The following is a 26,403-nucleotide window of genomic DNA, read 5'->3' on the forward strand; positions in this document are numbered from 1 at the left end:
TGGAGATAACAGCAGTAAATGCAATCTGCTGTGTCTCAAAGCAAGTGCAACTTTTCCTTCCTGTTGTGAGAGCTGGATTTTATTTGCCATTTGTTCTCATCGATTGCATGTTTCTGTTCTTGCAGGCACTTCTAGTTGTGGTGAGTTTTCTCCTGTGTCAGCTGAAGATTTTGCCCATTCAGGGGCTTGTGTTGTGTTTGAGACCCCTAGTGAATGTAGTACTAATTAACTTTTGTCCTAGAAGGGCATTGCAGTGGATCACTCCTGTTAACTTTATCTTACAAGTTACAACTTGTACTGACCATAAGTCTATTTTTTGCTGTTTAGCTCAGAGCAGCCCAAAAAATCCCCAAGACTGCTACACATGAAGTCAGAATAAGTTTAACTGTTTGACCTCCAACAGTTCTGTCATCATCACTTTACATGTTCTTTCTTTTCTTGAAATAAAGCTTTCCCCCAGTATTCTGGCAGTCACACAGGGGTTGCTTGGCAATGAAATCATCTTCAAAGCTAAGGCGTTGATGAAACAAATGCCTTTCTGGAAGAAAGTGAGGCAGCTTGCATCAGAGTTTTTATTATGGCTATGCTGCAACCAGAACATATCAGAGATTAGTATCAACTATTTATAACTGGTTGAATGACATTTGGCCACAAATACGTGGATGTAGCTCATCATGTTAATGCTTTTTTCTTTAACAAAAGGGAAGAAAGAGGCCAGTGTATTTTGGGTAATCAGGAAAACATGTAGAGCCATCGACTTACTAAACGCAACACAACAAACAAGGTTGGTTTTGTGTTTTGTTTTTTTTTTTCCCAGAAATCAAAGTGGATGAACTCTGTGATTACAGAAAAGGCAGAAATCAAGGAGGACATTGCTATGGTTAAAGAATGCCCTTGTGCTGAAGTCCAGCTGGAGAAGGGAAATGCCATTCTAGGACCAAAGATTGATATGCCTATCAAATCTTTGTTATTGGCTGTGCCAGACTTTCTGCCTGACTGTCTCTCATAGATGCATATAATCTTTACCTTCTGTTCTTAATGGATATATCTTTTTATACTCCTTGAAAGTAGAAAGTGCTCAGGTGAACATACAAGAAATAGTAACATGGGTAATGACTACTGAGTGTTTGTGAGCTGGTGCTTTTCTGGGCAGTTTTATTATTAAGGTCCATTAGTTATTCTTCACAGAAGGTTTTAGGAATGCTTTTAAAGGGAGGGTAGTTAGCAAATAGGTATGCCCCCCTTTGGGCTTTTGACTCATTGGCTGCTAGAGGTCATATGGACACAGGTTAGTGTTAACTAGAGGGAATGTCTTACGAAACCTTGATAGCTGTTCTTCCATAGAGACAATAATATGGAGACATTTAAAGATTCTGAGATCAGTGTTCAATACTGTGTTACAGCAACATGAGAAGAGATGGTGGTGTATTTTCATTAAGGTATTTATAAAATCTTAAGGCTTTTTATGTAGAGTCACATGTCTTTTATTGACATCTGTTCAGATTTTTAAAACATAATGCATAAAAACAGTGTTAAACACTGGATAGTACACAGCTTTGTTCTTTCCTCTGCAGGAGGCCTGTGAGCTGTTTCTAAGTCAGAATTGGTAAAATGTCATTACAGAGTATTCTGAATTATGGTAGGTAGGTTGGTTGCTTTCTCACAGCAGGTCCTGGAGGAAGAGCAAAATGTCTGTCCTTCACTGAGCAGAAAAAAAGTATGTCAGATCTCTTAGATACCATCAAGCCTCACTAGAAGCTGTGCTGTATTAGAGGATTAGGAATATACATCTGACAGCCAGTGTCCTGATACAACTGGGGCTCAGCTAGATTTTATGAAGTGAGTTGAAGGAGTGTGGATAGTGAATGCGTTGCTTGACTGAAGGTTATGAGAAAAAGCAAGACAGCTACTTTACATCTACTGTAGCTCATCAACGGGATTTTAGGGGAAGGGTTTTTTTCCCATGTTGCTGTTGGACAAAGCTTTATTGCCTAGGGAAGAGAAAGAGATGCAAGCTCAAAGTAGAAGACACTGCCCAGAAGACTGTAAACGGTGTAACATGAGGACAAGCTATTTCAGATGATGAATCATTTTCATGACCCCTTTATAGCAGATAGCCAGGTTGGGTTTTTTTTTCTTGATCTTCATACACCTCACATTGTTAGGAGAGGACTATGGGTGCTGTAACTTGTCACCTGCTATTTTCATCTATCTTAAGAAAGCTTCCTCAAAACTAGAGGAAGAGGGAGGAAAACACCTCTTCTGATTTAACTTTAATTCTAATTTGACAATCTCTTCTTTAGCAGCTTTTGCAAACACTACTGGGGAATAAAAAAAAAAATAATAAATGTGTACTGAATAATTCAGTCTTGAGAGTGAATTGAGCTTGAGGAGAACTGTTGAATTCCCAAGTCTGTGGTCTGTGGTTTTTGTTATTGACTGCTCACATGGATTTAAAGTCTTGTCTCCACAAGTCAGTGGTTTTTATCTCCCCTTTGCAATTTTGTCCAGCTTTCCATCCCTTACTGCCAGCAATCTGATCTTGTGAATAAACATATGTAGAACCATCAAAAAAGCTTCCTGCTACCAAGAGGAGCCATAGCCATGCATGAGCTACACTGAGCTCCTCTCTAGCTGAAGTTCTGTGTGCAACTGTAAATCAGAATTTGACACTGGACCCAAATGTTGAAGAAAGTCAAGTGGTAGTTGATGGAGTCAACATGCTGAGTATGAAGCCGTCTTTTCTGACTTCTAAGGTCTGGTGATTTTGTTCCTGTGCTATTGGGTATTGTTTATCACACTTTCCCCTAATATTTGCCTGTTAGCTGATGCTGCTTTTATTACTGAAGTTTTAATCTTACAAATACACATGAAGGCATGGTGTGAAAGAAGGAAATTGATATCCCAGACAGAAGCAATCAAATAATCAGTTTAGTTTTACCTTGCAAGAAAAGGATGATCCAATAACAAAAGCATCACCTGTGATATCTGTCTTTTACTGCTACAGTGTGGCCCCTAAACTGTGCTACGGCTGTAGCTAGTCATTCTTGGTTAAAGAGGAGTAGTGTTGACCTTTACATTGCTTGGTGGACTGTTTTTTAGAAAAGGGGAATATGCTGAAAAGTGTTCCTACATTAACCTGGACAACCATCACTCTGTTCTTTTCTGAGGCACTGTTTCTGGTATCCTCCTCTCACATGCTGAAGCTTAAGGAAGATGGAAGCTTGATATTGAAAAAGAATCTCCTGAAAATGGGGTGTCTTACTCATTCCAGATATAGCAATGAAGTTTGTTGTTTATGTTAACATGCTAATAGGAGCCAGATGAGATAGGAATTGGTCCTGTACTTTATGCATCTGTAGTCAATAAGTAACAAAAAAAAACAAAACAAAAAACAAACAAACAAACAAAATCTTTATATCATTTGAATATTTGTAAATGCATAGAAAAATAGATCCCATTTTCTGCAAGGTGGAATGATGATGTGGTAAATGTCACTGAAAGTAGCTTGTCAGGAAAAAAGAAAAAGATAAGAGCTTAGCTAGTATGCAGGACTGTATATAAAACCTGAACCAGGCTTAGCAAACCTTAAAGGCACTGAATAATGTAAAATCAGAGTTGAAGCACATGCACGTACATTTTTGATTCAATCACCAGAATACTTCTGGTTTTAATTAAATAGGACAATCCATATCCCTAAAGTTAGACACTTCCCAAGTTATCACTGAATCAGAACTGACTGCAGTAATGTTCCTGCACTGCTTGTGTGAGTAAAGATGGTAGGATCCTTTTCTCAAATCTCCAGCTAAAGATGAAAAACTTTATCCTGAAACTACCCAGCTTTCATAACTTGGTCACAGCCTTGTTACTAAGCAAACAAATGACAGAAATAACATTGTTCAGTTTCCTCTTCTGCTTAATTCACTTGAAGAAGGAGGTTAAAGAATTCCATCTGAATGTGCCATTTTAGTTGCAGTGTGACTTGCGGTGCTTCAGTGCAGTGGCTGCTGGTCTTCTGTCCTCTGCAACCACAGGACCCAATGCCCAGCGTAAATCTGCATAAGACAGCAGGAGTTTTTTGGGTAGCTTGGACATCTCCCTTCCCAACAGACTAACAACCAACTTCTTCTACTGCAGTTGAAACAGGTGAATAAATGAATTGTGTGGCTCTATGAGATACTTCTGACAGAAACTCAGGGAAGCTGTTCCATTGGTGCAGGCATAACTTATGACTGAGGCCCTGTGTGTAAATGAGTTTCTTTGAGACTTAATGGCAACAGCATGATAAACACTTTGATAGAAGAGTAGAGTTTGGGCTTTTATATATCTTTTTGCGATGCTGAGGCAATAGACTCTGAACTTTGATTTATTGGTTATGTAATTGGTAATAGTTACAACATAGACCAGTTTTTCTTCCACCCTCTGATCATCTTCCCAAACAGTTAAGAGCTGTTTTCCTTCTCTGAGGACGTTCTGATGAATCTGATGCTATGTGCTAGGTCCTGGCCACCTGCTTTACTTGCTCATGTGAATGCTTTATTGAGTCATACTCCCAAAATATATTGTTGCCTAAATCTAGGGAAGATTGGCAATTGCTAGCAGTTGAACTTTCATATTTTGCCAGAGTTTATGTTAAAAAATAAACTCTTACAAATTATCAGTGTCTGGAGAACATATGGGTTGTTTGCTGAGAAACAAAGGATGGTAAGCACCTAGTTTGCTATGTGAGAAGGATTTGCTTTTGCTATTAGTTACTGCAGGAAGAAAAATCCACTGTAGACCACTACATAGGAAATTGAGATTCAATGTTCCATACTTTTCTTCTTAAGTATTGAAGCTGTCACAGAAATGTTCCCCATCCTATGTCAGCTAATCTTAGCCTTAAGTGTCATGTGCATTCTTCTTTTGGCACTGTGAATTTTCAGTTCTTTTCAACAGAGTAGTGTCTTTTCAGCCAGAAGGGATAAGGTTGCTTTAGTAAGGCAGAGGGCACAGGGTGTCTGTAACTGGGCTATTAAGTTTTTCTGTGAGCCAGAACCTGTGGGCAAAAATCTGTCCTGCAAAGAATTGACTCCTAGTCTTGCCTTTTTGGAATGTGATCTAAATGAGATGCTCTTATACTGAGGTTCTGCCATTTTATCTGCTGTATCTTTAGATGCTAACCTCCTGGAAGAGTGTCTGTCTTCAGGGGAGGATTCTAAGCAGTACTGCAGGTAGATAATGGTATCCACCTTTCAGTCCGCAAGACACAGGGAAAATGTAAAATACTGTGCCAATCTCAGCATTCCCCTGGGCTGTACTTGGAGGGGGCTGACTCCAACAAACTCTTTGGTCAGTAACTGAGCTGTTTTGAATTTTGTTGAGGCATCTGCCTGTCCCCAAGGATTATGTGTGAAAGTAGATTGCACCTTCCCCCCACATTAGGAAGTGGAAGGTGAAGAATGAATTATCTACCCTAAGGATAGAATTATCCGGGTTTTAAATTGTTGAGGCTTCATCTCATGCAAGTTTTGGATACTGCAGTCTCAGATATAGACAAGCTGAAGGGTCTCCTTAAAAGAAAAACAAAACAAACAAACAAAAAAGTCTTAGAAAACTATGCTTTGGAGTTATGACCTGTGAGCAAATGCTAAAAGAAATAGATGTTTGCGTAAGCTTTTCTAAAAGAAGAGAATGATATTTTGACTGTGGAAAAGTTCATTAGGTTTTCTGGCTTCTTTAAATAGAAGGTGAATATAATTAAATAGAAAAGTGGGACAGAACATAATCAACTCTACAAATAGTAAAGAAAATAAAGTTTTTATGCAATAGTAGGGTGTCTAGGTGGATAAGGAAGAAATTCAAGTGAGCAATGAATTTTTATATTTAATGCAAATCATGCAAAAGCATTTTGTTTTGATGTCTTAGAAGTGGTTTAAACAAAAAAAGAATTGATTTAAAATATTTTTTCTGAAATAAATAAATGTACCTTTGCAGTTGCTGTTGAATATTAAGCTTAGACAAAACATAAAAGCTTGTTTTATTTCAAAAGCAGCCCACCTCAGACCATTTAACATCCAGTAAAATTCCCACCAAATTCATTGTGAAGACTCTGGTGACTATATTTACACTAAAGAACAGGCTTTACTCATAAAATTTGGTAAAAGCAAAGTAATCTGTATGGGTGTTTGGTATGATTTGATACAATAGGAACATTTCAGTACATTGCAGAATTGGTTCTGAAATTTGTTTGTGTGTGTGATCTTAGTTCAAAGTTTAGTTTATCTAGTCCTCTGGACTGCAGGTTTCCGTTTGTAAATGCAATTCAAAGCTGACCAATGAACCAGTCATGGTTTCAAACTCCCACTGGGGTTGAAGAGAATTTAATGGGTAGCTGGAGCATATTTCACTTCCCTCAGAAACAAATTTATTTCATTCATATGATGTCTGAACTGCCCTGGTGTAGCATAAGCATGGATAATTAGGGGGTTACTTTAGTACTGAACTGTTGAATTGAATGAAAGGCTTGGGATATGAAACTTTTACAGTTCCTCCTGAATCACACAGTGGACAAACTTAATTTATCACACTTCATCTTTTGTTTATATTTAAAAAGTACAAAGTTGTTACAGCAGACAGATATGCCTACTTTTCAGTGTATATTTTATGCCAGTATAAATGTGCGCAATCTATGAAATGTGTGATAGGATTTTTTTATTGGTAGTTTTCCTCACTGAACTGTCAAAGGTGACTTAAATTTCTTCACTTAACAAAGAGGTTATTAATATTTAAATTAAAATTATTATATATATTTATATATATAATATATATACATATTTCTGTATTTATACAATTAAAAAATTATTAATAACTTGCCTTTTTCTTGACATACATGCCAAATTATCAAGGGTACGGAATTTTAATCGCATCATTGATAGCAACTAGACATTTTTAAGGTGCTCATCAAAAGGGTCTTCAAACTTTTTCTTCTGTCCAACAACTTGATGCTCATAAAAAAAGAATAAATGCTGATAAAATGTGAGCACCCTTTATTTTCTAAGTGCACATCTATCTGTCATAATCCTTAACATTAATCAAAGTATCTAAATCCACATGGTAATGACCTCAATAATTTACAGGCCAATATTTGCATTCAGTTCTTGTCGCACAACATAAGCTCTATTTGTGTGAATGTAGAAGCAGTCTTCTGACCGGATTTGCTGCTTCTCACTTTGAGAACTAACATTGCTTAATAAATGTTAATTAACTTACTGTAGCCTTACATAATTGGAGTGCAACTTCTTAAGCTGACAGTTTCTGACCTAAAAGTTGTATTTATAGTTTGTATCTGAATCCAAACTTTCCTTCTGTTCCATTATGGTACAACCAGAGTCAGATAAGAAATGTCTTTCCAGTTTTTTGAAATTTTGAGGAATTTCATAGTAACTTCTGTTCCCTTGTGGGCAGAGACCATGCTTTTTTCAGAGTGTTTTGGAAAGTGGTTTTTTTGTGTGTTTTTTTTTTTTTGTTTGTTTTGCTAATAAAAGTGGGACTGTCTTCATTTAGCCAAAGAGTTTGGCAGTAGGAGCACATCTTGGGAACAGAGAACCCTGAATCAAATGCCTGATACCTCCTTCTGAGTTTTCTCACAGTCAGTTTTGCTATATCCAGCTGAGAGGAAGGAAGAAAATCTGCCTTATACATTTTTTGTCTTCCCGTCTTGCTCAGAAAATTGATTTTTCTTATTAACATTCCTAAACCAAAGAAACAGGTTGGCACTTCCTCATGGAAACGTGTTCAGTTCAAGCATTTCTGCAATTTGTGTTGCAGTTTCTCAAAGGCTTTGGCAGTGTAAGGAGTAAGTGGAGGGCTTCTCTTATTCCAGCCTCAGCTGCTGGATTTGTGTTTATTAGCAAGATTCTTCCTCCCTTGAGACCTAGGATGACTTCCCATTTCTGTCTTTTTTTATTGGTGATTTTTGTGGGTTGGGTTTTCAGTTTGTTGTTTGTTGTTTGTTTTTTTTTTTAATTATTTGTTTGTTTGTTTTGTTTTTTTTTCTCTTGTGCAGCTCATAAGATCTCTTATTCAAGACATGAAGGGTTGATTATCTGCTTTCCCCAGGAGTCTGTACTCTTCAGTCCTCGACGTCTTGTTGCCATTAGGTCGGCAGGGCTGGTACAAGCTTGCTTACTACAGATTGGTATCACCCAGTGCATCCAGCAATTTTTTCCCTCAAACCATGTGGAGAAGGAGAAATGATCCATAGCCAGCTATAGTCTTTGTTTTTTTTCCCTGCTGTTATGTTTCTTTTCATACACAGGCTTTTGAATTTCATGAAGCTAGCTTTGCATGAAGGCTGAAATGTAATTGCATCCTCCTGAGTAAAATGGACAATTTCTGTGCCAACTGCATTTTTAAAGAAAAAGATTACAGCATTCACTCTGCTGCCTGCTTTCTTTGCCTATGAATCCCTCTGCTGATATAAACAGATTAAATAGTCTAAAACACCAGCCATACCAATTCTTTATAATTCCATAAGTGCATGAAATAACACCTTCATTATTGTTGTCAAGGCAAAAAATCAAACATAACAGGTAGGCCTCTTTCAATACACCTTGGTTTAATTTAGCAAGTACTAGTGAGGATCCAGTTCGATATGCATCGTGCTTCTACATCTCCATCTTACCTTAAACTTTAATTGCCTTGTGGAATTTGTGGCTTTTTTGATATACCCTGTAGATCTAAGGCAACATAATAAATATTGTGGAGTTTGTAGTTTTTTGTTTGTTTGTTTTAAACTGAAGTCCTGAAGTGTGCTAGTATTTGTTTATGTCACAGAAAAAAAAAAATTAATAAGGGTTCCACACAAAGGAGTTTCAAATATATTTTTCATCCCTTTTTATAGTTTCTAGCATTCTTTGTATAGTTGATAATACCTTTACACAGCCTCAGGAAACTGGTGGCTTTTACAGGGTGGAATTTAGATACAGTATTTTGTCTTTCATTGATTGCATTTTGTAATATTTCCAGACTTACCCATGCATTTCATGCTTGCCTATGGACAATCATAAAATAGTTTACTTATGTTGTAAGCATAACAGTGCCAATATATCTCATTTCAATTGAGTAGTGTACAGAATTCTCTTTTCCCAGCCAGATGATGTGACAGTCTTACCTGAAAGAATACTTGATAGCAAGATTATGCAATGTTGTTCTTGTTCCCAAAAATGTGGTTGTCCGTCTCAAGTCTGCACAACCCTTCAGCATTGGAATTTAGTCTTTGAAAGCCATCTCTGATATCCCCCAGAGTTGTCCAAACCAGCTTAATCAATAGAGGTTAGGAAAAATGGCACTCTAGCTGCTTTGAAAAAGGTTGTATTTGCAGAAGTGGGAGAGGTTCCTTAACTCAGGATGACTTGAACTCGCAGAGGCTGGGCTATTTGGGGTAAAATAGCTCTACTTTGCGCACAGCTAAGATAATTGGAAGTATGGTTGAACTGGAAGATTTTTAATCTCCTTCAGGAGGTGCTGAAGGGCTAATTGCCATTAGTGTCCAGTTCAGCAGATTCAGCAGATGTTCTGTGTGACAGGATGAAGGGGGTGACAAGCTGCTTAACCTTCAGATATTGTCACAGCTATACCCATCCTAGCTTCTGATTACACCTGCTGCAGGAGAGGCTCAGTGGTGCACCATCATTGACTTTTTGAGCATTTTATGTTCATCTCAACCAAGGAACATAGCAATGACCAGGCAAGCCCTAAGGAAGTATTACAGCCTATGTCTGTAAAATAAGGTAATGCTCCGAAGGATGCTGAGCATCAACTCTGAATAAAATCAGTAACAACAGAGAGTGTGCAGGGCAACACAAAGCAATGCAGAGGAGGTACTGTAAGTCTAAAAGCACTGAAAGTATGAAAGAAACTGTTATGAAATTAAAAACAGTGAGTCGTATATAACTAAACTCCAGTAGACTGGATTATAAACCAATGTGAGCACTGGTACATAGAGGCTGTGGAAGGAGAAGGTGGGTAGATTGTCATTAGAACTGTGAATGCCAAGAGAAAAGACTTAAAACATCATAGTACTGTAATATCCTCATGTGGGGTCAGATAAAAGTGTGAAACCTTAGAATGGGAACTGTCATTGTGTATCTTCTTCTGTAGGCAGAAAGCTAATGGATTCTGAAAGACTTCATAATATGCACTTTTAAAGAAGATTCTTTAACTCCTATTTTTTTCCCCATTAATATAAACTCCCTTGCTGAGATGTAAGGTGATACAAATGCTCTTTTGGGTTTTGTTTTTTTTTTTTTTCCTCATTAGGGAGCACCAAAAATAGTCTTTAGTGCATTTTCAGAGAACAACTGGGCCTTTCCAGTACGTTTTCTTACTGTTAACTTTACTAAATTGTGAGGGATGTAACCATAACCACTAACCTGATTTTAGCAAAATTATAGCCAACTTACTCTTTAGTCTCTACCTGAACAAAAGCATTCATCAGTCATCTTCATGAGTTCACAGAATCCTAAGATTACAGGCAATTCTCATGTACTGTATGACCATCTGCAGATCTTAATGTCAGCCATCTTTTGGCAGTGTCTAAAAGACAAAATGGTTCAAGGCTGCTATGAGAAGGAGGTTTTCTTCTATCTAAGGCAAAACTTGCCCTTGCAAAACTTAAAACTCTGCCTTTCAAGAGATGCTTACAAATTATAGAGGGGTAGTACTTGAAATCTGAGGCCAGTATTTTTTCTACACTCCACACTACTTAAGATGTGTTAAGACATCTGTTAAATGCTAAAAGCAAGAGCACTTTATTGAAGGCTATTGATGATTACTGATTTTTGAAGCACAGATATATATTTGTGTGTGTCATGTTCATGTGCAGCATTATTTGAATTTAAAGTTTCAGTATTTTATGGCAGATATTTCTGACACGCCTTTAGACCTTTCTCAGTCTAGCTGATCTTTGAGAAGGCAGAGCCTATGCTGTTGGACAAATGCTAACTGAACCAGCCCTACACCTTGCTTAGCACTCAAGGAGCATTATCAGCCCTCAGTGGGCTCTTATTTCCTTAGATCTAATTCCAAAATCCAGTCTTTTCTCAAGCATGCACTGGTATCTGTCTTAGAAGGAGTGGTAGCTTAATTCCCTCTGCTTCCTTCATGCCTCATTTTATCCCTGTGAAGTTTTAAAGACTCACCATTAATTTTGGCATTCCAGCTATCCATTTCCAATTTTACACCAACTCAACCTCTCCTCTGGATTGTTGCCTGCTTTAGCAGGAGTAGTAACTCCTTTACAGTTTCTTTCATGTTTCTTCATTTTAAGTCTCTCATGATCCATGACTAGTTTCACCTCTAGAGTTTTTCTTTCCCTGACTAGTCACAGCGTGAGCTGTACCCGTGAGTCTTATGCATGTTTTAGAAGGAGTGACATTACATTTCTTCCTATTTCTTCAAGCTCTTATTTTAGCTGTGTGAGCATGTCAAGTTCTATCACTCAGCTGCATATGCTCTCTTTTTTCAAGTTCTGTCCTTAACCTTAATCCCATTTTTCAGCAATGCAGTAAGACTTAACATACCCGACAGCCAGTGGCAGCATGTTTACATCTCTGTTCCGCAGTCCTCACATCACCCTGAAGCCTCCTAACCTGCAGCATTCATCTCACTCCTGCTTCTCTACTTCCCTGTAAGCTAACTCTGAATGTAGGCTTGCAGGCTAGTTAGTACTTGCCTTAACTGGAGTGACAGCTCACTTAGCCGTGCTTCCTCCAACTCTCATTTTGGGAGCATCTGCAGAACTGAAGGTAGTGCTGAATCTTGAAGGGCTCAGAGGTCTGAAGTGAGTGCTATGGACAGGAGAGGAAAATACAATACAGTTTGCAGGACGGGAGAGGGTGAAATGTGTGCTGGGTATTTAAAGATCTAAAGGGCTAAAATGGAGCAGGTACACATCTGGTATAACTTTCAACCTTATTAATACATTTTTATTCTTTTACCTGTGTTTTTGCTTGTATTTAATGATCTGACACCCATGTCAGCTTCATAGGCTCTCCTTTCTTGAGCAGTCCCTAGCTACAGTCTAAGCCATGACTGTTGGGCTGTTAATTGTCTTCCCATACTAGAAACTAGACTTTATAAGACTGTAGGATATTTGGTGATGAGAAGCCCAGCATGACCCAGCAGTGTGCTCTCGCAGACCAGAAAGCCAACCCTGTGATGGGCTGCATCACCAGCAGCATAACCAGCAGGTCGAGGGAGGGCATTCTTCACCTCAGCTCTGGTGAGACCCCCCTCACAGTGCTACATCCAGCTGGGGGGCAAGACCACAAGAGGGATGTGGACCTGTTGGAGCAAGTCCAGAGGAGGCCATGGAGATGTTCTGAGGTTTGGAGCACCTCTGCTATGGAAACAGGCTGAGAGAGCTGGGCTTGTTCAGCCTGGAGAAGAGAAGGCTCCAGGGAGACTTTAGAGCAGCTTCCACTGCCTAAAGGGGCTGACAAGAAACGTGGAGACAAGTTTTTTACAGCAGTGTAGTGACAGGCCAAGGGGGAATGGCTTTAACCTGACAGAGGGGAGACTGAGATGAGATCTTAAGAAGAAGTTCTTCTGTGAGGGTGGTGGGGCCCTGGCAGAGGTTGCCCAGAGAAGCTGTGGCTGCCCCATCCCTGGCAGTGTTCAAGGCCAGGTTGGATGGGGCTTGGAGCAACCTGGTCTAGTGGAAGGTGCCCTGTCCATGGCAGGGGGTTGGAACTAGATAATTGTCCTGAGTTCAGCTGTAACAGTTGCTTTTCTCCTTCTTAGTAGCTGGTGCAGTGCTGCATTTTTGACTTTAGCCTGAGAACAGCGCTGATAGCACACAAATGTTTCTAGTTGTTGCTAAGTAGTGCTTACCTTGACCAAGGACTTTTTCAGTCTCATGCTCTGCCAGTGAGGAGGGGCACAAGAAGCTGTGAGGAAGCAGAGGCAGGACACCTGACCCAAACTAGCCAAAGGGGTATTCCATACCACAGCACATCATGGCCAGTATATAAACTATGGGGAGTTACCCAGAAGGCCCAGACTGCTGCTCAGGCTGGGGTGGGTATCTCTCAGCTGATCATGAGCAATTGCATTGTGCATCATTTGGGTTTATTGTTTTCTTTTCCTTTTCCCCTTTAATATTCTCTCCTCTTTTTATTCCCCTTATCATTATTATTATTGGTGGTAGCGGTAGTGGTTTTGTGTTATACCTTAGTTATTGGACTGTTCTTATGTCAACCAATGGGATTTACATTCTTTTGATTCTCCTCCCCATCTGTCTGGGAGTGAGGGGGAAGTGAGTGAGCAAGCAGCTGCAAGGTTTTGAGTTAATGGCTGGACGTAAACCACGACAATAATCTTACCTGTCCATTTCAACCCAAACCCTTCTATGATTCTGTAATAATGCTGTGTAACTGTTTCGAAGATCTACTGCTAAAGATTCTTTCTCCCTCAGCCCTGAATAGATCCCTGGCCATATGACCACTTTCCATTTATACTATAAATCATTAACTTGTGCTTTCACCATAAATGTATCAGATGGAAGAAAACTGTATCTCTTACTCAGGTTGGAATTGGAATTAGAGCTACATTTTGGAATATTGGTGTCTGGAAGATATCCAGCTGCAGCAACGAGTCTAGATTAAGCATACTTCAGATTCCTATACAAGGGAATTTCCATTTATCATTGCTAGCATCAACTGTTGTAGGTCTTTAGCCTGTGCTCTCCTAATTCCTGTCCATAGCTTGATCTGAGCCTTATTTCAAATAATAAGCCTAGCCAGTGATACAAACCTGATTCTCTAGGTAGCTAGCCTAGTAAATTTTGTCCAGAATAAAAGACTCATCCAATAATAATTCTAGCTTTACAACCCCTCCTATGCAGATCCATAACCTTAGTAGTAATTAGTCCAGCTGTTCCTGTCCTGCTTCTAACCTTGAGGCAGTTGTATATAGAATCATAGAATCATAGAATCGTTAGGGTTGGAAAGGACCTTAAGATCATCTAGTTCCAACCCCCCTGCTCTGGGCAGGGACACCTTATGCTAAATCATATCACCCAAGGCCTCATCCAACCTGGTCTTGAACACGGCCAGGAATGGAGCATTCACAACCTCCCTGGGCAACCTATTCCAGTGCCTCACCAAACTAACAGGAAAGAATTTCCTTCTTATATCCAACCTAAACTTCCCCTGTTTAAGTTTTAACCCGTTACCCCTTGTCCTGTCACTACAGTCCCTAATGAAGAGTCCCTCCCCAGCATCCTTGTAGGCTGCCTTCAGATACTGGAAGGCTGCTATGAGGTCTCCACGCAGCCTTCTCTTCTCCAGGCTGAACAGCCACAACTTCCTCAGCCTGTCTTCATACGGGAGGTGCTCCAGTCCCCTGATCATCCTCGTGGCCCTCCTCTGGACTTGTTCCAACAGTTCCATGTCCTTTTTATGTTGAGGACACCAGAACTGCACACAATACTCCAGGTGAGGTCTCACAAGAGCAGAGTAGAGGGGCAGGATCACCTCCTTCGACCTGCTGGTCACACTCCTTTTGATGCAGCCCAGGATACGGTTGGCTTTCTGGGCTGCAAGCACACACTGCCAGCTCATGTTCATTTTCTCATCAACCAGCACCCCCAAGTCCTTCTCCGCAGGGCTGCTTTGAATCTCTTCTCTGCCCAACCTGTAGCTGTGCCTGGGATTTCTCCAACCCAGGTGTAGGACCTTGGACTACTGAATTTAGTTCTTTATTATGTTTTCTGAAACTCAAACCTTCTCCTTGATAGTCTAGCTTAGCAATGTATAACTGTTATTTTCCATGATGTGTTTAGCTTGGTAAATAAATAAATAGAGTTTATAACTAAACAGTACAAATCATAACTAAAATTTTCATTGAAAAGCATGCAGATATAATGTTTTTACATAAACAACTCAATATACGCATACACATTTTTATGGTTAGAGAATACTACCTCTTTTACAGAACAGTATCATATATATACTAATAGGACTAATATAAAGATATTTTTGTGTGTGTGTAGCCTGTCTTTGTGCAATTAAATTACATCTTCAGAGCATAAAGGAAAAGGCTCAACCCTCCACCCCCTCCCTTCCCTTAGGGCTAGATTTCTCCAAGCAGCACCTCTCTTTAGGAGGAGCATAGGGAGTACTTTGTGTGCTGTGCTCTCTTGAAAAATATGTCAACCTGCTATGATCTCTACATGGCAGCTGATCTCTTAGAAAATCTGGCTTTCATCTGAGTGAACCAGCATATATGTATGTAGTACAGCCTTTCTCAGTGGACACATGATGATCTTAGTGAAAAAGCTGCATACGTATCGTGACTTTTCATATGGCTTGAATTCAGCCTAAGTACATTTTTCACTGATGCATTCAAAACTACTTCTCAAGAAATATGCTGCTCAAGCATGTGTCTTTAACCATTTGAATGGTAGAATTTTAAAAATATTTAACCCTTTAGATGATGAAGTGTATTTATAAAGTAAATTCCATCTTGCATAAACTAAGATTACTGATTTGCAAAGAACTCACCGTGAATTAAGTGCAGTATCCTAGCTGTAAACAGTAGAATTTAGCTGGGAAGGTTAATGTTGTAAGAGTAGGCTGGAAGCAGAAAACCCAGATTAGAATTAATCCACAAACACAGTTTGTTAATACAACTTGTGTAATGCAAAATCATTTGAATTTTCAGACTGAATGAGATCTTAGCACAGTTTAGTGACCTACTCTTAGATTAGATTCGTTCTATGAAGAGATTTCAGTAAATGCTCTGTATCAAGGGGGCATATGCTAGGCTATCTGTATACAGGTTTATTGCCATATTTTAACTCTCTTCTAAAGAGAACAATGAGAAATAAAAGGAGACTGGCAATACCTAAGTTTCCTGGAGTGCTACAGATGTTCTGAGTGCTAAGGTCATGTCAGCATCCTGCTGCCTTAAAAGCTCACCAGGTGGCGGACTGAAGACAATGTTCAGTTATCTTAAGCTAAGAAGTTGCACCCAGCAACTGTGAATCCCTGGAAGACTTTCTGCTGCAGGGATCCTGTGCTGTCCTGGGATAAATAGTGGTAACATAGCAAATTCCATAATACAGTTTACTGCAGGTAAGAAGGTCCCTTTTTTCCCTTTGATTAGATTTACATGCAGCTGCAAATATATCTCAGCTGTTTATTGGTAGTCATGAATGGCACAGATCTTAAGAGCTTCACTCGTAGTAAAAAAAAATAAATCACTGAATCTCAGCCCAATCATACTACAGCTTTTTGATTTATAGCTTTATAGCATACATGGTTTTGAATCTGTTACTGTGCTTTTAGTTTGCAGACTTTTGAACAGAGACAGATGCTGTTGCTTGTCTGTAGGAAAAAGAAGGCTTTTTATAAGAGCAGCAGTTTTAGTGAGAATTCCATGAGCTAAGGTTCATACTCGTCTGACCTTTCTTTAAACTGTATGCAGCAGACCTTTTTTATTTTTTATTAGATGAAAAGGATTAATAACCTTGCTTAGCCTTGCTTCATAAATACCATTTTGCCTTGGACGTTCTGCTGACTGTGCTGTAAGACTTGTGCCCCAAAAATGTATTTGTCAGTGTGTGTCACATCTTCTATTATCTATCTTGGTCTATCTGCCTGTTTATGTAAGCTTCTGTATGATCACATGCTTATCAGCACAGGAATTCTGGCAAATGCCCTGTCACAGAGATATCAGTGCAAGAGCCATGTGTTCCTCATCTTGTTAGTGCAATGATGCTGCATACCTGTGTCAGGTTGTACCACATATCTGTGAGTACTAAGGGTCTTGCAATCAGATGAGGCTGTGCTCCAAAGGAGAATTTAGAGTGGGCACAGAAGCACTCAACATTTTAGTTTTTTTCTGATTTGCTTAATTTTCCTTTCTATCTGTGTAACGAAAGAGCTCCTCCAGTAGTAGGAAAATGCTATCGGTAATGGGCTATATACATTTCTCAGAAAGCTTTGAGGATAGGAAAACACAAAAGTGGTAATTTGAGCACTTTTTCTCTAAAGAAAAAAATGTTCAAAAATAGAAAATGGAGTAGTGATTCTATTTGTCCTCTGCAGTGAAAGACTATACTTTATGCAAACAATTGGAGAGAATTATAAGCCAAATAAGAGTGTAAGGCCTGCTCGACTGATCAAGGGGTAAAATAGGATACCGCAGTACGTATATGTCAACAAAAGGGTGTAAAAACTGAATTCTGTAGTGGAAAGAAGTCTGAACAGAGAAGCTGTCTGTCTGTAAAATTCATCACGAGCAGTGGAAAGTCTATGATCCAGGCAGCTGGTGAGTAAAAGAACCTGGGTGACAGTTCTGCTGTTGAATTTGTAGTGGATCAAAGTTCCGCTCAGTGGTACTAGCACTGTAAGCATTCACTAGGCCACTTCTACGTGTTTTTTTTTTCTGTGTGCATTTTGTCAGGTGTGGGATCAAGGGCAACAGAACAACTAGGAATCTTTTTCTATAAGGTATCTTTGTGATTGTGTGGATTTTGTGTGGTGTTTTGTCTGGATTTTTTAAATTCTTTTCTTGGTTCTGTTTTCTCTTATAACCAGCTGTGCTTAGTATCTGATCTCTTAGTCTTCTTTGAAGGTTAACAAAAACCAGGTATTGAATGTGTTTGCGGTTTTTCATTTGTTGTTTGCCTTCTTGGGGAAGTCCTAAGCTTATATTTTTCTAGGTCTGTTTTTTTAGGTTTCTTACTGCTGTTTTTGTCTTTTTGCTAATCCATTTTGCACTGCAACCCCTGATTCTAGCACTACATGCTGATGTTTTTTCCTCCTGTGTTTATTCACATTTCACTTCATTTAATGCTTCTGTGAGTTTGACCTATAGCTCTGCTGCTGTTCAGCTTCCCTCATTCTTATTTTCCTCAGAATCATGGACCTCTCTCTCATGATCTCATTCAAAACACCTTCAGACATTGATATTCTCACACGTGTTATTAGCGAGGTCCAAACCAACCATCTCTTCCAGCCTTTTTTCTTGTCTCCTGAAACAAAAGTTTTTCTCAGTGCATTTCATAGATGTTTTGCTTAGCCTGTGTCCAGGTATGTGTTTGAGGATGCAGGGACTCATCATCAATAGCGAATCTGAAAACCACTTTCCTAGTCCTACTATGCAAGTAGTATAGGTCTCCAAAACTAATCTCAGAAGTGCCACACAGAACCTGATCATCTGCTGCACAATTGCAAAGTAGAACTGGTACCTAGGGCTTTGAGATATTTTGATGAGCTCTTGGTTTCCTCTTATTACCGTCAGCTGAGGTAGATTAGAGACAACCTGAAATTAGCCCTAACTTACCCCAGGCTTGCTATTTGCTTGCTGTTTACTCACAGCAGCACATCTGAGTCCTGCAGTTTGCTATCTTCATCTCTGCATTACTGGAGTATTCGGCCTGAAATGAATACGTGGAAGAAAGCAGGAAAATGATGGTAAGGGACACAAGAAAGTAAAAATGTGTGCTGATGCCTGGACATGGGTGGTAAAATTTAAATAGAAAAACTTGAAGCAGTTTCTCTGGAAAAAGATAGTTGTAAATGTGTGAGTGATGTTTATAGAGAAGTAGGGGAAGACAGGGAATCTATTTAACTGCGTACTTTGCCAAACTGAATCTGCTTTTTGTAGATTAGGAGGGTATTGAAAATGCGCTTATATGTAGTGTGGGCTCTAGTAGGTTCCCTGAAATTGGCTGAGGAAGAAAGCAGAATTCTCCTGAGATTCTGGAAGACTAAAACAGAGAATTGCTGGTACAACATAAACGTTTGTTTCAAAGAATTGCTGGTGGACTGCAAAAAGATGGATTTCAGATCACAGGAAGTTTTGCCCCATGTGTACTGCCCTGATCATCTGTTAGTTGTAGTATACTATCTGTGCTTCCATATTGGAGCCTTTCTTGCCTTATTTTTCCTTCTTTAAAATAAAGATTGGCAACATACATTACAGTGTATGCTGTCTTAAAAGGAAGCTTGTGAACTGACACCAATAGTGAAGCTGTATTGATAAACTAATTACCCAAGCTGTTCTGCTTAAGAATAATTTCATTTTGGAGGAGACAATTTTTTTCTGTGGCATTAACGTACTTTCTTGCAGGTTTTATGGCTTTACTTGCCATAAAAGTATAGCAAAGTACTCCTGATACACTTGTTAGGAGAAGTATATAGAGGTCACTTGTCTCCTTGGAAACCAGAAGATGAAATTACTCTAGTTGTATCTGGATTTTTTTATCTCTAGCCTGTATTTTGATATAAATAATTTTTTTTGTTTCCCGAAAACTACCTAGACACTGAGGCAGTAAGCCTTTTGTAATGATTTTTTGTCTTCTGCTAAGGCAAGGGGTCTTACAGTGGAAGAACAGTAACAGCACTCTTAATTGACTGGCACAGATACATTGTTTGCCTCAAGCATCTTGCATTCTAATTAGAAATCAAAGCATTACAAGGTGCTCCCTTTGCCTCCTGCTGCTCCCAATTTGAGGAGTTTCTCTGCCTTTTGTCCAGCCTTGTCTTCAGTGCAAGGTTGTGTTTGTTGCAAATATTTGAAATAAAAGCTTTGTAGAATACGTTCTTTCTATAAAACTCAGACTGCTAATGGTAAAGAGCTCATTTATAATATATATCACTGGAGTAGTTGTTATTCCCATGGAGATACTGACAATGCACTTCAAGGAAAATGAGCATGGGAAGGTGCTAAGAGTCGGATAACTGTAGGTCAGAAACGCTAGCAATGTAAAAGAAGAGCTGTGTTCTCTTTAAAAGATAGGGTGTGACAGGCGATTTTTACTAATTGTGTTGTGGTAACATGCAGCAACTAGGCATATACAGTCTTGGGAGAGTTTTGTCTCTAAGCATCTTTATTTGCAAGAATATTTCTTGTACAATGCAGTGTATAACACAAGAAAAAATGTCCACCTGCAATGAGCCTACTTGGGTTTGATTTGTATACAACTATTGACCTTATGACTTGTATTCAAGCATTAGAAAGATGATAGTGTAATAGGAATGTTCTCCAGTATAATATGTACACATACATATGGTGTAATGCATGTACTCTAAGATAAAATTATTGCTGCAATGCAGAAAAAAAGTTATTATTTCATCCTTTGATCTATTTTTGATTCTCTCCTGATGCCAACTATAACATGTTTCACAGGTAACAGCAAAGAGCTGAGCTTCTCAGCTCTTAATGTGGTTTTCCTCTATAATAAAGGATGAGTTTTGCTTCAGTGCTAGACTTTTAAAAGAACTAGAACAAATCAATTTCCAAGACTGAAGAGAACAGTGTGGTGGTATGAGTTTTGACTTCTGAAAATTCCAGATAAACAGAAATCTAGTATCAGTTTAGGCTGCTCAGAGAAATCACATACTAAGACAATCTGAGAGTCCTCTGGTTGAACAAACTGGCACAGAATGTATTTATCTCTGTGAATTAGGATGTGTTTTGGCTTTTTTCTTCAAACAAATTGCTGAACATTTTCTATAGAAATAGCTAGTTTCATTGCCAGGAGTGCATTGCACTGTTCTAGAACAGCAGCTATGTTTACGCCATCTTGTGTGCCTCAAGAGGTGACTTTATTTCACACATTGCATTTTGTTGTGGGCTAAGGCTGTCCAACTGGCAGATCGTTTTGCTAGTGCTATCAACAATTGTGTAATTAGTATAGCATGGAATCCACATTGTCTCTTGTGGAAAATGAAGACTCCAAGGCTGCTATATTCTGTTGAATTTTTGTGCTGCTAAAAAATGTGGAATACTTGCTCTGCTGGCAAAATGTGCATTCCCTTTTCACTCCTTATTGTGTGCTCTGGTTGTTATTGGGCTCTTGGAGACTGTTGGTGTAGTTGGAGTGCACCACTTTTGGCAGCATTCTCACTCCCTTTCCTGATTTTTTTTTTTTTTTTTTTTTTTTTTTCCCTGGTTAGTGGGCTTTATTCTATTACCATGCCAATCAATTGCAGATTGTCACCAAAGATCTTGTGTCTGTTCACTGAATTATGATTTTAGAAGATTGGATTTTGCATTGCTGGGTTCTGCTTTGATCAGACTGCAGTAGAGCTATGAGTGGTTTGGCTGAAAATGGTTGGTGGATCTGACAGTGCAGTTGCGTGTTTGGGTGAGTGATATGGCAGTGTTAGGTGGCAAGAAATTGTAACAGCATTGGAATGGTTTGCATACATGTTGTTTCTGTGACTTTCCAGCTGAGGACCTGATTTCTTATTGATTTCATGTTCATACATCCTAATGTCTGGAGCCTAGCTTTAGTGCTATGATGATACTCCTGAATGGAAGCTTGTAATCTTAAACAGGAATAAGGTGAAGTACTTGATGTGAGTGCAAAGCTTGCTAATGGGTTTTGAGGTGTTCAAATTAAGTTATCCAAGGAACAATGGACACCAGTCACTATTAGCATTTAATATTATGCAGTAGTTTTGTTGTGGTTAGCTGTTACTTTTTCACATGAAAAAGTCACTAGTGTTTGGTTTTGTTTTGTTTTCCTGACTGATAATATAACAAGGAATAACAAATTGTGTAGCACTAAATGCAGAAAAAGATAAGTGTGTCCAAAACATTTCTTAATTTTTGCTCTTTAAGTCACATATTACTAGGAGGTTTATTTGTTTGTTGTTTTGGTTTTTGTTTGTCTGGGTTTTTTTTGTTTTTTTTTTTGTTTTTTTTTTTTTTTTAGGGGGTCTGACATTAAAACCAGCCTGTTTGAAGTGTTCTTTGATGTTTCACTGGGTTTTGTACTAGGAATCTTGGAAACATGGCTGCTGGAAACATAGAACATAGAATAGTTAGGGTTGGAAAGGACCTTAAGATCATCTAGTTCCAACCCCCCTGCCATGGGCAGGGACACCTCACACTAAACCCTGCCACCCAAGGATCTGTCCAACCTGGCCTTGAGCACCGCCAGGGATGGAGCATTCACAGCTTCCATGGGCAACCCATTCCAGTGTTTCACCACCGTTACAATAAAGAACTTCTTCCTTAACCACATAACTACATAATCACAGAGGTGTAATATAGCAGTCCTGGTAAGAGTGTCAGTGTTTGTCTTAATTTCTTTAGATTAAAAAAAATAATAATAAAAAGACTGAGTTGTCTAAGGGAGTCTGGAGATACTGAATGTTTTGGAGTCATGTTACAGATCTAACAGTTCATGACGGCTACTGCTGAACCCAGGACAAATGGGAAAAGCAGTTAACTTCTGTTCAAGGGCTAACACAGCTTAATATTTGTAATATAAATTTCAAACTTAATATTGTAATGCAGCTAGCTAGCAGTAAGTAAAAAATGCAAAACACAACTCGCCATTTTGGGGAATTGCGTTCTATGAGGTTAATATGGCTACTTGTGTACAAAGAAGATCTCAAATACTCATTATGTAAATCTCTGAAATGCATAGATCTGACTTTCAGTGAATTAATGATAAATACAGTAGTAAATTACATGAGCAAAGCTACAGTAATGAGCAGAATTATCCAGATCAGAATTGTTTCATTTCTGGATGACTAATCATAGTGTACATTTGTTTTTATAAGTGTCTTCCATTGTCTAATTTATTTAATGTGGTAATAAGAAGCTCAGTTATGTATGGGTAATCTTGGATGAAAATTAATAGGTACACTGTCATTAGATCTTAGCTTATTCCATGTTATTGGTACCATCTGTGAACTTTTTTTTAATTACTATTGTGCAAGCTGGTCTGTGTTTAGCTACGGTAAGTACATTTTTAGGATAACTGTTCTAAAACTTTGACATACAGTACAACACTTTAAAAAGAAAAAGAAACTATCCAGATGCAGAAAAAACAGGACATATTTTTAAAAGCCAAAGTTGCTTTCCAAAAGACATGTGAATTCCTACCAGAAAACATATTGTCATGTCTTTGTATGAAAACTGACAAAATTTGAGAAGCTTAATTTTATTAACCGAGTCATCAGTAAATGGCAAATGTTAGGAACATGTGTTATAGTTGTTCTTATAAAGGTGCTTACCTTTGTGTCCTTGTCACCAGCATGGTGTTAAGGGTCTGTATAGCTGGTGAACGATGCCAGGGATTAAGCTCTGGGGGTTTTTGCCAGTCTCATAAACTAGCCTTTGAATCTGATCAGGTGACTCACCAAGCAAATAGGTCCATCTTACCTGGGGACATGACAAAACTGAGCAGTCTCTAGATGCTTATTTTATTCACAGAAGAGTAATAAACTAGAAACCCTTAAGTTGGACATACAGTGTCAGTGGCAATGATAATGAAACCTAGCAGAACTGACTAGTACTGTCAGGTTTTTAGACCTATTAGGAGTAATCATCAAGGCTGAATGGTTGCCCTAGGGGGAGCTGAGGTTGAGTGACAAAGCCTTGCTGACTGTAGGTAATCTGATGTTCCTTCATTTCCAGATAAAATCCTGATTTCCCTATATGCAGCTAAGATTTTTACCCAGTTTCCATCCATGTCTGTGGCACTGGTATGAGTATTCAACAGCAGAAAGAAAGCAGAATTAATGATTCTAAAATGTTACATGATAGAAATGGATTGAAATGATACTTTGAATTTCAGTTAAATATAAAGTTTGTGTAATGCAGCTCCACTTTTTTTAAGGTAATTATTTGAAGTTAGCATTTTATTGCTCATTATAGGTCTTTGCTTTGTGGAGAATCTCTATAGCTAGATATATTTTAATGAATCTGTTTTTCTTTGGTATACATAATTATACCAATAACTAACTGCAGCTTGGCTTAAAATACTTTTATTCCATCCAGAGGAGACTCTGAAAAGAAGCCAGAAAATAAAAGCAAATGCTTTTGTTCAAATAACAATGCTTAGGTTTCATAAAATTTATAAAAATCCTGCAACTTTTAAACTACTTACTGCATAATCCTATGAATTATTTACATGAGTCAAGGTTATATGAAGCTCTTTATCAACAAGGTGGCAGTTTCACTATGAAACTTTTCTTTTTATTTGGGATGCTTGAGATGTTTTATTAGATTAGCCTAGCACTTAGGTTTTGAGAGCTTTTGCAGATACTTTCTCAAAAAAGCTTTTACAGGAGATTGCAAGTGAGCTAACTTTGCAAAATGCTAGAGGTGAATACAGTTGAAGTTAATTAAAAAGTACAATTTGATGCAGAACCTCCTGTGTTCCCTGTGTAATAGACATAAGTGTGTAGGAAAGACAGATTGGGAAGCCCTTGTTCTGTGGATAGGCTTTTACTCCATGGAAGACTTGGTGACTTTACTCCATTAATAGTTTATCTAAGGGCTTCTGAGAATATGGGTATTTTTAATCCGGTTCTAATTGATAGTGTCCGCAAGAGATGCGTTTGTTTTATTTTAGCTATTGCCTGTTATTTAGTTTGCATCACTTAATGCTGTACTGTCTGTGAAATTCTAAACTGATGGCTTTTGACGCTTTGTTTATACAAGCACTTTTTCTTTTTTTTTTTTTTTCTTAACAGTGTATTGCTAGGTCACTGGGAAAATGGAACTCTATTGGGGTACTTCCTCAAAGACGGCAACTAACTTCCTTATTCTTGCAGTTTAGCTGTTGCTGCAATAGTGCCAGGAGAAGATAATTTACCAACAGTTACATATCCTATTGACCCATCCTGGTTTTACAGAAACTGAAGCATTTGTTAAGCATACTCGGTACAGTGCACTAAGCCTAAAGAATGCTGAAGTTTTGCAGTTTCTTATAAATATTCAATTGACCTTTCTTGTTGGTTTAAAAAGAAAGATAAGGGTGCCATGTCTGCTGCATCAGGATATCAGGGCCGTTTGCTAGAATCTGGTTTTGGGCAATAAAAAATGTGCTAGATTGAGTTGCAATGTAAGAAGCAACGGAAGCACTGATTCCACTTATGGATGTATTTTCAGGGAAGAGATACAACAGATGTGTTCAAGGGGATGTTGGGGGATGTTTGTCTGGCCATGTGGAAATAAATGAGGTAATAACTGCTGCTATTTTGACATGTAACTCCAGTATCCTGCAGTAAGTGTGCTTGTGACTTCTTATAATTTGTTGTGACTAGTCAGAAATAATTAGATAAAATGGATTTTACTTCTACCAAATCTAAGCAGTGATAGGCTGAGAAAGTCAGGGCTGTTCAGCCTGGAGAAGAGAAAGCTGCATGGAGACCTCATAGCAGCCTTCCAGTATCTGATGGGGGCCTATAGGGATGCTGGAGGGGGACTCTTCTTTAGCCACTGTAGCAACAGGACAAGGGGGAATAGGTTTAAACTTAAGCAGGTTAGATATAAGGAAGAAGTTCTTTACTCTGAGGGTGGTGAGCCACTGAAACAGGTTGCCCAAAGAAGTGGTCAATGCTCCATCCCTGGCATTGTTCAAGACCAGGTTGAACAGAGCAACATGGTCTAGTGTGATGTGTCCCTGCCCATGGCAGGGGGTTTGGAGTGAGATCCTTCTCAGCCCTAACTATTCTATGGTTCTATGATTCATGGAATACGATAGAAGGCATCTACTAATTCTCTTATATGCATATAAACCAATATCTGACAAACAAATATGAAAAGTAATCAAATACTAGAGCCATTGCTGAACAGTCTGAGGAAAGATCTTAAAGACTTGGATAATTTCCTCCTTTTTTTTTTATGAATAAAAAAGGACCTTCATTACTTTAAGGAATGCTGTATATCAAAATGAAATCTTCCTATGCAGGCAGTTGGATGCAATATGCAGCAAATTGGTAATAAAAGTTGAGAGTCATAAGATTAAAATGCTGCTCTCCATTAAAAGGAAATTAGTTTTGGTTGTTTTTGTTTTTGTTTGTTTGTTTGTTTTTTTCCCCCCCTCTTCTTCTTTAAAGCAATTTCTGAGCCAAACAGAAATGGCTCCTCTCAGACATTTAGAAAGCAGGATTTAAAAAATAGTATATGATAGCTCTTTTGGCTTCAAAGTGCACAAAGTCCTTGGAAAAACGTCATCTTTCCTAATTCCCTTTGGAGCTGTGTGGGATACAAATTGTAAAACTCTACTGGGTACTCAGGTGCTAGAGTTTTTGCTAACTGAATTTCTATTTCTTTACATTGCAGTCAGTACTAAAACATTGAATCACATATGTTGTGATTCAAGGTAAGGTGAGGGTCTTTAACATTTAGTTTCTAAGCGTGTCCAGGTTTTTTTGAGTAAAGCAGCACTGTGCTGGACACTACCTTTATGTATTTTAAGAGTTCATGTGAGAGAAAAATTGTATTGACATTAAAATCGCAAAAGAGCAGAACTTTTGGGCCCTGGCTACAAACTTTTATCTCTATATAAAGAAATTTATTAAGGGCTGGATAGAGTGTTTTGAGTTTATTGCAATTTGAAATGCTTTTTTTCCTCCAAGAGGTCTGAGAGGAGGTTGT

Source organism: Pezoporus occidentalis, unplaced genomic scaffold (assembly GCF_034315485.1).
Source record: "Pezoporus occidentalis ecotype Australia unplaced genomic scaffold, CSIRO_AGI_Poc_V1 ctg22, whole genome shotgun sequence".
Lineage (NCBI taxonomy): Eukaryota > Metazoa > Chordata > Aves > Psittaciformes > Psittacidae > Pezoporus > Pezoporus occidentalis.